The sequence below is a fragment of the Vigna umbellata genome, chromosome 1, assembly GCF_029865625.1.
Source record: "Vigna umbellata cultivar VRB3 chromosome 1, Vumbellata_1.0, whole genome shotgun sequence".
Lineage (NCBI taxonomy): Eukaryota > Viridiplantae > Streptophyta > Magnoliopsida > Fabales > Fabaceae > Vigna > Vigna umbellata.
This window is the reverse complement of record NC_142165.1, coordinates 27,205,659-27,214,290: the sequence shown is the minus strand read 5'-3', so window position 1 is coordinate 27,214,290 and position 8,632 is coordinate 27,205,659. Positions and strand designations below refer to the sequence as shown.

The 8,632-nt window shown below is 35.5% G+C and overlaps 1 long non-coding RNA gene across 1 annotated transcript; it reads right to left on the bottom strand.

Moving 5' to 3' along the window:
* Positions 1-693: 693 nt before the first annotated feature.
* LOC148205036 (uncharacterized) lies at positions 694-5,012 on the bottom strand. The gene is made up of 3 exons (XR_015779708.1): positions 4,854-5,012; positions 1,128-1,191; positions 694-873 (listed from the first exon to the last, which is right to left on the bottom strand). It is a non-coding gene; the product is annotated as an uncharacterized LOC148205036 (long non-coding RNA).
* Positions 5,013-8,632: the final 3,620 nt, after the last annotated feature.

The window sequence follows — 8,632 nt, the reverse complement described above, 5'->3', positions numbered from 1 at the left end:
CAAGAATAAACATCAGGTAAGTTCATAAACGGATTGTGATTGTGGTTCTAAATAAGTTCAACAATAATGGAAATAAGTACTATAAAATGCCTAATAATGCATATAATCATTTCCATCTTCTGGTTGTTCATCTATTGGTTGCTGGTGTGGTGGTTGCTGTTCTGGAGGTTATTGTTCTGGTTGGACATCATTGGGTACTTCATTTTGAACTTGAGGATTTTGAAGGTTTAAAAAGTCTTGTGCAACTGCGGTTGCTGAAGGCGGAAGGAATGGCAGGAGGACGCCAATAAAGCCTTCAAACTTTTGAAGCTGCTGACCATATTGTTGTAACTGCGATTTCAGATTAACAATTTCTTCTAAATTTTGTTGTTGAGCAGAAGAAGATGCATGTGTCTGTTGGATGTAACTATCGACACAGTCATCTTGGGAAGTGACATTTCCAATGCCATATACGCGTCCCTTGTATTTTCCACCAGCAGCCTCTAACCAACGTCGGTTTCTCAATCTTTCCTCCTCCGCAAGGTCTAGAGGAGAAGATGCTGAGACACCAACAGATGCAGTCTCAGATCTTATTTGAGAAAATTTTGCAACAAATTGTTCCTGTTAAATGAATAAATATTAATATTAAACATGAGGTTTAAAAACCGAAATTTTATAATGTGATACAGTTAGTACAAACTTACATGGGTCCGCCTAGACCTTTCGTCCACAAATTCCCCTGTTGATTGACGAATATGTGTCTACTGAAATATTTCATCAACATGCACAGACCGACCAAGCTCCTGTGAATACAAAAGACTCTTTCAAAGCACCTCTTCCTCTATGACACCTATCGTACATCCATGCACGATTTGGTGGAGAACGATTCATGTTCTGTACATAAATCGATTACAAAACAATTAGCCAATGCTTAATATACGTCTCTATATTATGACACGTACCCTAACAAATGGCTTCCTAAAGAATAACCTAAATTAGCCAATGTTTGATGTGTTTAATTGTTTAGCTAAATAATTTTAATTAAAAAATCAACATTTAGAGAAGTAAATAACCCTCCTAATATGTTACATACAATTGCATAAGCATACATTTGCAAAAGGACAATTATTTGGAGGTTTAGGTCTTACTAGGAGCTTTGGTTGATTGTCAAAATAAGCTTGTTCTATACTGGATTGCAGGTACCGAGTGCAACTACAAAAGAAAGAACATCACATATCAATTTATAATAAAGTAATAGAGGGGCAGTCAACTACAAAATTCTTAAGTCTAGGTAGGCTAAAATGTGCTTAATGAGTCAAAACATGTAAAATGCATGGAATTGGGTAATTCGGGGTTCATACATCATTAAAGAAAGATAATAAAATGGTCAAAACAGTACTGGAATAAGAGAAATGTAAAATCAGTGGTGATACCAAATTTGAGAGCAAACTAGTCAAAACTAGTGTTAACATCAAATGGGTTTTCTCCTAAGTTTAATTCTGATATATTGAAGGTTATATTTGGATGATTTTATGATTATTACATGCTTAATATGATGCTAATTACATGCTAAAATGCAGAATTGGATAGAATGTGTAATGAATAAGAAAGGCCTAATTATATAGATGTATGTGAACCTAGAAAACAACTTAATCGGTCAAATTCTGTAAAATGACTTAAAATTGTATAAACATGATACCAACATGAATCTAACATTAAACAAAAATGTTTGAATAATAAAATCCCTACTGGAATCAACAAAACAGAAAAAGTCATTGGAAAGTGGATGAACAAGTTTTAAAGTAAGAACACCAAGGTAGTTATGCATATGTTTGCAATTTGGGTCTGAATGTTTAGTAATGCCTAAATGCATGATCTTAATAGCTAACATGTTTAGTATGATCCTAATCAAAGTCTAAAATAAAGAATATATCACAAAAATAAAGCAGAATAAAATTCCTAAATTGGCACGTCAAATTAATTAAAATGTAACAGGTTTTACAGATATCCCTTCCCCTTCCCTGCTTTTTATTTTCTATTATATTTTATAATTCTAATGTGTCCAAAATGAGAGTTAAATTGCTCCAATAAACCAATGAAGTTGCTTCCAAGCTACTTTGCTGCACCATCACTACGGGAGAGAATTAATGCATTGTCCAATCAATGCATTAAAAAAATCATCTTACTGTCTTTTCAATGCCAAAACAACTCCCTCAATTATTCACCTCTCTATGCTCCTCCTCAACCGTACCGTACCGTACCTTACAGTATATATATATATACTAACTAATCATTAATCTGATTAACATCATCACAACCAATTCAAGAATCACTCTCTGATATCTTTTTTCTCATACCAATTCTTCCTATGTTACTTTTCCTACATTCTCAACAAGGGATCCACACCTTTCATTCCACTAAAATACTAAGCATCTGCTAAAAGCTCCTCGACGTATTTCTCTTTCTTCTTTTCTTTTACTTAACACCTAAAATAATATTATAAAAACACGTAACACTTAATATAATATAATAAATATAATATACTTATATATATACGTATGTTTGATAGCTTTTACGTAATTCTAAGCAACCCTCCCTTTTATTTTAAATTTTCTTTTCTTTCATTTTACAAAAGCCAAAACCCACCTCCCTTATATTTTCTTCTTTCGCTGATGCATACCAAAACCTAATATAACATATTATATTAATATTAAGTTACGTAACTCCCTTTCTCTTATACATATATATCCATACTATAACATATTATAACTCTTAGACATTATTGTTGAGTTGTTATATTATATAGAGGTTGCAGACACAACAGTTTTCTTAGTTCTCACATTTTGCAAGAATTCTCATTGTATTCAAATTGAGAAAAAGGTATCTTACATAAAGAAAAATAGAGCTTATATAAAACTTTGTATAACTGAATAGCTGTTACAAAACCAACAGAAAAAAAACAAAAAAAATAAACTATAACTGCTTACGTCAACTATTAGAAAAACAGAAACTAAAAGGGAAATATCTAGTAATAATCCCCGTCAAGTTGGGCAGTGAAGTTCACAAATTCCCAACTTGGTAACAAAAATGTCAAAAGAGGTGTGATGAATAGGTTTAGTGAAAGCGTCAGCAAGCTAGGCTTAGGTAAAAATAAGAAGTAGGTAAATTAAGCCCTGTTGAATTTTGTCGAGAATAACATGGCCAAAGCTCTATATTCAATTGCAGAGGAAGAACAGGAAACAGTAGTCTGCTTCTTTGATTTCCAAGAGATCAATGAAGAGTCAACAAAAACTGAAAAGCCAATGATAGACCTTCTGGTATCCAAACAGCAAGCTCATCTGAATTGGCAAAGGCCGAGAGTCTAAGGTCTGATGAAGCAAAGAAGAACAAGCCATGAGCAGGGGATCCATTGAGGTAATGAAAGATTCTTTGAGCAGCATTGTAATAAGTATCAAGAGGTTTGCATAGAAATTGGCTGAGTTGTTGTACACATAATCAATATCTTGCTTGATGATGGTGAGATGCAAAAGTTTGCCAACTAACTGCCAGTAACCAGCAGCATTAGATAAAAGTTGTCCATGATTTGCTTGAAGTTTAATAGAAGAATCAGAAGGAGTGTTAGTAGGTTTAGAACCAATCAAACCACTGTCATTGAGAAGTTCAAGAATATATTTTCTCTGATTCATGTGAATTCCAGATTTGGACCTTGCAATTTCAAGACCGAGAAAGTACCTTAAAGATCCTAGGTCTTTGATTTTAAATTTGGTATCTAAGATGTGCTTAAGATGATTAATTTCTGCCATATCATTGCTAATTAAAACAATATCATCCACCTAAACAAATAATGCAGTAAAAGAAGTAGAAGCAGATTTGACAAACAAAGCTTGATCTGCAGAACATTATTCGTAATTAAGAGAAAGAAGAGTAGCAGATAAGGTACTATGCCATTGTCAACAAAGGGGAAGTAAACTAGGAGGAGGGACAATGTAAACCTCCTCATGAAGCTCTCCATGAAGGAAAGCATTGTTGACATCCAGTTTCTCCCAAAACCATCCTTTAATAGCTGCCATAGCAAGGGAAAATATGTAGTAATAAGTTTATTGATACTGTCTAAGAAGCAATGATTCTTACTCTTTATCTTTTCTAGTATGCCAACTTTCAGCAAAGTAGATTTTGGAATGAGTAAACTCTTGAATAGAGAAAAGAGGCTATGTAGTCTCAACACAAACCTTTTAACATTACTCCATATAACCACGGGAAGAAAAATTAAGGGCAGGGAATATATTCTTGATATCGTAAAGTAAACAAAAAAAATTCAAGGTTACAGAATAGATTAAATAAAAACACAAAAGGATTGAAACTATGTTCTCTGTAATTTGGTGTAGCTTTTTATGATTGCAGTGCCACAAGAGGAAGACTATATCTGCCACAAGATGAATTGGCAACAGCTAGGCTTTTAGATGATGACATTTTCCTGGGTAAAGTTATAGATAAACCTAGTAAATTCATGAAGGGACAGATAAAGAGGACAAGGATGTTTTTTGATGAGGCAGAGAAAGGAGTTGCAGAGCTAAACCCTGCTAGCAGGTGGCCAGTGTGGGCATCCACAAATTCCTAAACAAAAACAAATTCAATAATTTGCCATTTTAGAGTTTAACGGAATATTCTTTCCGTCTTGTCAATGAAGTAATTCCTTGATAGTACAAATTAACAAAGATGAGGAAGAGCTTGAGCTTCCTTTCTTTGATCAAGCTACAATTACCCAAAGCAACTTATGGCTTCTCAATTAACAATGTATATGGTAATCACATCAAAACCATTAAACTATATACAATAGCTATTTACTCATTAAACAAAACATAATAACTACTTACCCTTTTGTGGTGCTTTCCTTTTTCAATCCCAAAAGCTTCCTCCACTTATCTTACCCTTCAAATACTTTGCAGTCCTATATCACACAAATCCAACCAGAGAAAACCATATCAAACATATATATAATTAATAATATAAATTATATGTTATAGTCCTTAAAGATTGCGTAAACATATCTTAACACGCCTCTGAATGTTCACTCAATGTCCTAAAAATGCACCAAAGTATGGATTCAGGTTTCATACCTCACCGAGAATAAAGAAAGAGATTGGTTTCAAGTTTTCATTTCAAGATTGGTGCTATATTTTTACAAAATGGGTACGTAATAAGTGAATGATGCTGTGGGAACATTAGCTGAAACATGGGTTTGTTAAATTTAGTTAGTTGAAAACCTCAATTACAAAGAAAAATGAAAAATATTCATCAACGACCACAAGACATTTCCCAGGTATTGGTGAAAATCCATTCATCATGTACTTAATCTAATGGCATTAAGAAATTATCTCAATATAAGAATCCAATAATAACTGAATGGTTCACCTGAGCAAAAGATGGAATAAATGATTATGGGCATGGTCAAAAATGATCTCTATGACCACGGTAGTGTTTGAGATATTGGGTTTGGACCTACTTGGGACATCCTTTTACGAGGGAAAGGAACTCACTCACCTTTGGTTCCTTCACTAAGGGCCTTCGCAACTCCAAATGGTATGTCTCAGTCCTGCATACCACTGACAATCTCCAAGAAGTTTATTCTCGCTTAAGCGAGAATAATTTAGCTTAAGCGAGAATTCGGACAGTATATATACTTACGAGGCAGAAAGAAAAAGGGTCTTTGGTTCTTTGGAGGCGCGATTTCTTGGTCTAGTAGCACACATTTCATTCACCAATCCCTTCCTCCCTTTGCTAATCTCCCTTGAAGGTAAGTTCTACTTCCTCATCTCCCATTTTCACCGAACAAATTTGGGGTTTTTGCTCTTTATGTTTTTGTGGAACCCTAGGTTACTACCCATGCGAGTTGTTGTTGTCCATGAACTATTGTGAGTGTTTAAATGTGAGTTGTTGGTATAACTGAACAATGTAGCTTGTTTGTGCACAAATTAATTCATGCAAAATTGATTTTGAAGATGCACATGAAATGTTTGATGAAATGCTTAACTCAGTTGACGAAATGCACACACAAATTGATGAAATACACACATTGTGTTTGTACATGTCATGACTGGATATTTAGAAATGGATACTTCAATTTCAGCAACTAACTTGGGATACATGTAGTGGGTTATTTTGATCTTTGCAGGACAATGGCTAGAACAAAGACAACGGCTAGACTTCTCCCTACTAGATCCCACAAAGGAAAGAGGAGAAGAATCAGTCCCTCTCCTGAAAGACCAATCAAAAATTTGTTTAGAGATCCTAAAAGACAGGAGAGGTATGAAGAGATAAAACATTGGTACTTCATCACAGAGAGAAAAGTGGTTGTGCTTCCAGAGCAATATGATCCCTTCTTGAATGGCCTTTTGAGAAGAAATTGGATGAGATTAGCTGACCCTTTACCTAAGTTTGATCCTAAAATTGTTAGAGAATTTTATGCTAATGCTTATCCTTTAGATGGTCTGGGAGACAAGCGGTCCAAGGTTAGAGGTCGATGGGTTACTTATGACCGAGCCTCAATTAGTGAATTCCCGGGCCATCCGTTGCCACTAGCAGAAGGTCAATTATATGATTATATAATAAGGAGAAGAAGTCAAGAAGCTTTTGATGAAAAAGAAGTTGTCAACTTGATTTGCATTTGTAACAGGTCCTATCGGCTTGGATCCTCTGGCGATCCTCGTAGAATACTTCAAACAGATATGAAAACCTTGGCTCAGGTTTGGATGACTTTCTTACTGTCAAATATTGTACCCATTGGCCATGTGTCTGACTTGAATGTGCCAAGATGCCATCTTCTTTTTTATATAATGAGAGAGGATCTCATTGTGGATGTGGCCACCATTATCTCTGAGGAAATCCATAAATTTGTGCAGTATGAAGTCAACAAAAACAATGAGAAGAGCAAAGGTGCTTTAGGTTCAAACAATATATATACAAGGATGTTCAATTTGATTCATGATGGATGTTGATAAATAGAACTACGTTGCGTGAAAGTAAAATAATAACAACAAATAACTTAACGAAGATTAATATGAGAAGTTGGGATTGAATTCATCTATAGTTTTTGTTGACTTCATACCGCACAAATTTATGGATTTCCTCATAGATAATGGTGGCCACATCCACAGTGAGATCCTCTCTCATTATATAAAAAAGAAGATGGCATCTTGGCACATTCAAGTCAGACACATGGCCAATGGGTACAATATTTGACAGTAAGAAAGTCATCGAAACCTGAGCCAAGGTCTTCATATCTGTTCGAAGTATTCTGCGAGGATCGCCAGAGGATCCAAGCCGATAGGACCTGTTAGAAATGCAAATCAAGTTGACAACTTATTTTTCATCAAAAGCTTCTTGACTTCTTCTCATTGTTGTATAATCACATAATTGACCTTCTGCTAGTGGCAACGGATGGCCCGGGAATTCACTAATTGAGGCTCGGTCATAAGTAACCCATCGACCTCTAACCTTGGATCGCTTGTCTCCCAGACCATCTAAAGGATAAGCATTAGCATAAAATTCTTTGACAATTTCAGGATCAAACTTAGGTAAAGGGTCAGCTAATCTCATCCAATTTCTTCTCAAAAGGCCATTCAAGAAGGGATCATATTCCTCTGGAAGCAAAACTAGTTTTCTCTCTGTGTATCTCTTCATACCTCTCCTGTCTTTTAGGATCTCTGAACAAATTTCTGATTGGTCTTTCAGGAGAGGGACTGGTTCCTCTCCTCTTTCCTTTGTGGGATCTAGTAGGGGAAGTCTAGCAGTTGTCTTTGTTCTAGCCATTGTCCTGCAAAGATCAAAATAACCCACTACATGTATCCCAAGTTAGTTGCTGAATTTGAAGTAGCCATTTCTAAATATCCAGTCATGACATGTACAAACACAATGTGTGTATTTCATCAATTTGTGTGTGCATTTTGTCAACTGAGTTAAGCATTTCATCAAACATTTCATGTGCATCTTCAAAATCAATTTTGCATGAATTAATTTGTGCACAAACAACCTACATTGTTCAGTTATACCAACAACTCACATTTAAACACTCACAATAGTTCATGGACAACAACAACCCGCATGGGTAGTAACCTAGGGTTCCACAAAAACATAAAGAGCAAAAACCCCAAATTTGTTCGGTGAAAATGGGAGATGAGGAAGTAGAACTTACCTTCAAGGGAGATTAGCCAATGGAGGAAGGGATTGGTGAGTGAAATGTGTGCTACTGGACCAAGAACTCGTGCCCTAAATTTTTAGGAGAGAAAGCACGGTTTTGCAAAGGAGAAAGTTATGAACAACTCTTCCTTTTCTGAGTTTTAACAAAGGGTTACGTGTTCTCGCTTAAGCTAAACGTTTTTCGCTTAAGCTAAAACGACAGGTTCAATTTTTAAAAGATCTCGCCCAGGCGAGCCAAGTTTCGCCAAAGCGAAAAAAAAACTCTAGTGGCCCATCCTTATATGCAGGGCATTTTCGCTTAGGCGAGTATGGTTTCACACAAGCGAAATTGTTCCAGAGGGCAGCCCAAGTTATAGCCGAATTCTCGCCCAAGCGACTTGATTTAGCTCAATCAAAAATGTTCTACTGAGTACTGGAATTTGATTTTTAATTTTCGCCTAGGCGGCTGATTTTTAGC